Source organism: Ipomoea nil, unplaced genomic scaffold (genome assembly GCF_001879475.1).
Source record: "Ipomoea nil cultivar Tokyo-kokei standard unplaced genomic scaffold, Asagao_1.1 scaffold0317, whole genome shotgun sequence".
NCBI classification, from domain to species: domain Eukaryota; kingdom Viridiplantae; phylum Streptophyta; class Magnoliopsida; order Solanales; family Convolvulaceae; genus Ipomoea; species Ipomoea nil.
In genome coordinates this window covers 5,441,521-5,447,617 of record NW_017616745.1, presented here as the reverse complement: position 1 = coordinate 5,447,617, position 6,097 = coordinate 5,441,521, and positions in this window count along the sequence as shown.

Below are 6,097 nucleotides of genomic sequence, written 5' to 3'. Positions count from 1 at the left end.
ATTTTAAATACCAAATATATTATCAATTAATATAATTAAAATTTTTAAAATAAATTAACTAAAAATTTAAAAATAAAATAAAAAATATTTCTCTCTTTTTTTTTTTTAATTTAATAATTAAATATATAATGGAGGGTGGGGGCTCACCCCCTGATTAACTTAAAATGAGAGCTTATTTTGAAAAAATACCTTAGGTAGCGTTTCAAAAATAAGTTTGGATCTTCCTAATCTTTTTCCATCTTTATTCTTATTATTTTACTAATTTTTTACGCACATTGTGCGATTGAGATAATACCCAATGTTTTTTTTTTTAATTTTAAAAGTACTTTAAAGTATATTGGAATTGTTAATGCATAGATAATTGAACGTTGAATTTGCGTATTTAAATATGTAATTCTAAGTTTACAAATGCAAGATAATATAGTCAAGATTAATTATAATTGTCAATAAAATAATTGTATAGGTATGGTTGAAGCCAAATACGGGACATAAGGGGGAGCAAATAAAAATTAGGGCATAAAATATTATATATACTAATATTGAAGAGCTAACTGTTGATTGCCAAACAAGGACATTGTGAGGGAGGGAGGGGGAGGGGGCGGGGGCGGGAGGGGGTTACTACTAATGTGAGTTCTTTTTTTTTTTTTTAACCATAAAAACTTGAGAATGTGTTCAAAATGTTTACTTTATAAGTTTGAACTCCAACCTCTTACTCTTGCGCTAAAGATTGGTAAAGGAGGTAAATGGCAAGATTTGATTCAAACCAGGTAAATCGAAGGATGTGATTTGAATCTTGCATTATGCGACCCATTAGCAAGCTTATGAATATATTTTGAATTGATTGATTAGTTGAGTTGTGTCTCAGGACCACTTTATATATACGAGAGAGACAATAAAAATACTTGATTTTTCATACGACGATGAATGTAGCTCTCAAGCTTATTCCACACTTGTGGAATTCAAAATTAAAGAATTTTCATTTGAAAACAAAATTGTTAGAATGTGTTCAAAATGTTTCTTCCTCCCATGTAAAAAGTGTCATTATTTTCTATTTTGCAACTTTATTTAAGAAGTTAGAACATGACTAAATACTACCTTCCCAAGTTGTTAACTTGAATTATGTTATACATCTATGTAACATGTATGTTAGATCAACCTTTGCCACCTCTTAGCTTATTAGTATTTTTCATGTAAGAGATAATACGTGGTGGAGCATCTTATCTCATGACTATGCTTTTAGGTTTTAAAAAATGGTAATTAAAAAATAAAATAAAAAATATATTCCTAAAATTTGAGTTTACAATACAAAATTAATTTATTTCTTTTCTCATTTAATTAAGATTTCCCCTTTCAAAAAAAAAAAAAAATTAAGATTTCTCTTTGGGCTGCAATACATAAAGTATAGAATAAATACTACTTTGTAATATAGTCAATAGTACTAAAAAAAATTAAGGGGGGTGTATTCAATCATGACTTTCATAGAATTTTAAAGACTTTTACGAATTTTAAAAGTTTGGGGGTATTCAATTCAAACTTTTAGAGAGTCTTTAAAAGTCAGACGGTATTCAATCAAGTTTTATCAAGATTTTTAAAGAGTCTTTAAAAGTCGTGTGATATTCGATTAAGACTTTTATAGAGTCTTTAAAAGTCATGTGGTATTCAAAAAGTTATGAACTTTTGTAGACTTTTTAATTTTAAGACTTGTAGACTTTTCCTTCTCAAATATAAATAGTTGAAATCTAACCATCAACCTCAAGATTTCAAAATTTTCTTTCTAACAACTTTGAATGTTTTCTCTCCCTACTTAAACTCTATTTTTCTCCCTATTTAAACTTTATAAACCTATCTAAATTTAATAAAATTAATTTTTTCTTCATTATCTCATATTTTCCTCATACCTAAAAGTCTACCATTTTTCTCTCTCTCCTAAACTTTACAATCTTCCTCTAAAAATTCAAAATAATATTATTTTTACTTCATTATTGCTTGTTTATATTGATTTTTATTTTTTTCAATGAATTTTTTATCCCTAATTTTCTCTAATTCTCCCTAAATACATGAACAAAGCAAATTTCTCATCATCAAATTTTAGTATATGTTTCATAATATTCATATAAATACTTATATCTTTTGATTTTTATTCTTTTTATGTTTATATTCGTAATATATATTTTTCATATTTTTAACAAGTTACTATGAATAGCGAACTACTGTTCGCAACAACAATTTGGGGTTGCAACCCGTAGCACCTTCTTGTTGTTCGGAGTTTCTTATTGCAAATAATAGTTCTTTGCGTGATGCCTAGCAATATATCATGTATAATTATATATATATATATATATATATATATATATATATATATATATATATATATATATATATATATTATAAATATTAAATTTTTTATTTTATTTTATGCAACTTGTAATTATATTTTTAAATATTTTATTTGATCAATTTTTTTATTATAAATTTTATTATTCAATATTGTTATGAATTTCTAATGAAATAATTTTTTTTTATGTTTATTAATAGTTTATATAAGTAATTAGCATATAAGTCTCAACCTAGCTACATACTATGGAGATAAATAATAATGTTGATGTGGGTGAAGAACTATATAATAAGAAAATTTTATGATATATTATAAATGTTTTGTAAGAAAATTATATAAATGATAAAAATCAAAATCATTGAAAGTTTGTAAGGATGTATTCAATTTAGAATTTCAATGACTTTTGTAGACTTTTTAAAATAAAAAGTTGATAAAAGTCTATTTTTTATAGACTTTTATAGAGTCTTATAACATTTTAAAAAGTTTTGAACGACTCTATGAAAGTCAATTAAAGTTTATTAAAATCTATCATTTTAAAAGTCTTTAAAACTCTACAAAAGTCATGATTGAATACACTCCCCTAAGATTTGATTTGCATCTACGCGAGACAACTTCTACGCTATACAATTCAAACTTCTTAAAAAGGTAAATTGTGTTTATAGTACTAGTGCAAACTCACATGTTTTTCCAATGCGAGACAAATGCTACATACTTTTCTCAAATTTCATTTTTCCCACCTAAATATTGGGTACACTTTGATAATCATTTTATCATTCACCTGTTATTATCCATTTTAAGCGTATAATATATTAAATTCATCATCTCAATTAGGAGAATCAAAATATATTTTGATTCGATCCCATCCAAATTAACAATAAATCCACTCAAATTAATACCTCAAAATGACCACTTAACATACAAATTATATTTATGCTATTTTTTTTTCAACATAAGATTGGCATAGTCACAAAAATAACAATCATTATGCTATGGACACGGGTAACAGTGCCGTTAGTGGCACTGTTATTTTTCACTTTTTTTTTTTTTAAATTTCAAACTGCTTCGTTATAGGAGTATATGTTCATAATTTTATTACTATATGTTCATAATTGTAAGTTCATAATGTCAGAGCTCTATGTTCATAATTCTATAACTGTACATTCATACTTCCATAACTGTACATTCATAATTTCGTAACTGTACATTCATAATTCAATAACTGTAACTTCATAATTTTTGAAACTCTATGTTCACAATTTTAGAGCTCTATGTTCATAATTTTATCACTATATGTTCATATTGTAAGGTCATAATGCCATAGCTCTGTGTTCATAATTCCATAACTGTACATTCATAATTGCATAACTGTACATTCATAATTGCATAACTGTACATACATAATTCTGTAACTGTACATACATAATTCCGTAACTGTCAATTCATAATTCAATAACTGTAAAATCATAATTTTCGAAGCTCCATGTTCACAATTTTATAGCTCTATGTTCATAATTTTATCACTATATGTTCATAATTGTAAGTTCATAATGTCAGAGCTCTGTGTTCATAATTGTATAACTTACATTCATAATTCCATAACTGTACATTCATAATCCTATAACTGTACATTCATAATGGCACAAACGAATAACGCCGTTAACGGCGAGACAAAATTAATTTTTTTTTTTAAACTGGAATAACGCGTTTTCCTTTAAAACGACGTTGTTTTGAACTCGTGTCCACAATGCATTGTGGACACGGGTCCATGGCATAATTTGCACAAAAATAAGCTACATAAAATTTTGTGTATAAATGGAGAAACAATAATACTTGAAGTCTTGAACTAACATTTTTCCCATATAAGGATAAACCATCAACCTCATTTCACACACTAGTGTAAGATTTGTTCTTAAATAGGTCAAGAATATATAATACCATTTCACATAATAATCTTACTTTGTTGTTTGGTTCGTTAGTTTCCTACTGTGCAAAACAAAATTCCTTAGAATGGGGGACCATCATCTTCACAATGGGTCCATGGGAATGCATGCATGCATGCTCCAAAAGAGACAGAGAAATATCTCCAATTTTTTATATTGTTTTGAGAATACTATTTATTATTATTATTATTATTATTATTATTATTATTGTTATTATTATTATTATTATTATTATTATTATTGTAAAACATGCATATTGTTGTTATATTGTCAGTAATATAATGAACATTAGAGAATAATTTTATAACGAAAAATGTGTCGTATTACTCATCATCTTACAAACTATTTTCCCAATCAAATTTGTGTGAGATTTGACCTAAATTCAATTTTTAAATATAATGGTCCAAATTAAATAACATGAAACTAATTAGAGTATATAACATTTACTAGTACGTAAAGATGGTGCACTTCAATTGAGTTGTTACATTTGTAGACTTGACATTGGAAATCAAAGATGGAATTCCTTTGTCGATTAGGGTTACAACCACCGCTGAAAATTATGGAATTTTCGACCACCTGAAAGTGATCTTAAATCAAGTTGAAAGCAAAAAAGATCGGAAATAGCAACAAAGGTTTTTCCAGATATTAAAAGTGGTCGGAACAAGACTTTCGACTTGATTTAAGATCACTTTCAGGTGGTCAGAAATTTCATAATTTCCAGCAGTGAACACAAAGTTTACCCAATAATGTATACCAATCCCCCACCAAAAAAAAAAAATAATAATAATGTATACCAATGGATAGTGACGGTGGATTTTCCTCGTCACCTAGAAAAACAAAGAAAGCTAATAAAGAGCTCTTACAGAGTGTTGAACTTAGATATGATATAATGATAATTGCCACTTACAAGTAGTTGCTTTTTAAGATGACAAAATACCACATTATAAATATACAATAACTACTTAAACATGCAATTGTCACATCAAAGAGGGACTATATCTATAAGTAATAAATGTATATGTGTGTAACATGGTTCAACTTCAAATAATGTGTTGCGACTTTTGGTGCAATTGCTACGTGGTAGCTACTTGGAAAACAAAATGAAATTTGAAAATTCTTTTGTGTGTGAGAGAATGATGTAGATAGTTTTGTAGCTAGTTGAAAACAAAATGAAATTTGAAAATTCTTGTTTTTTTTTTGGAAAATGATGTAGATAGTTTTTTTTTTTCCCTGTTGCATTAAATTTCTTGCACTAATGTGCATACTTCCTTATGAAACTATAATCCAATAATTATTTCAAGAATCTAAACCATACCATCAACCCAATTAGGATGCTTATTATTTATAAAATTGTAGTTAATCTTTAGTGTATTTATTCTTGAGATTTAGTGATATATATATATATATATATACTAGTATTTGTCCCGTGCGATGCACGAAAAATATGTTATAAAAATATACCCTATATGAGGTTTATTTATATATAAAATTTTTGTTATTTAATAATTATTATGTGTGAATTCCTATGATAAAATTATGAACATAAATATATTTACAATTAAAATAATATTTAAGGTGGGTGATTACTACAAATCTTAAACTATATTAAAAATTTAGTACATAGTATTTAATATTACAAATTTTTAAGGATTTAGTAAACTACAATAGTAATTGAATTACAATTTTAGAGTCACCACGGATCACAATTTTTAGACCTTTGAGATTTCTAACTCTAGATATAGCAACATACAATTGACCTTTAAAGACCAAAATCACAATCTTAGTTCAAACATTGATTTTTTCTTCCAAATACTATCGAATT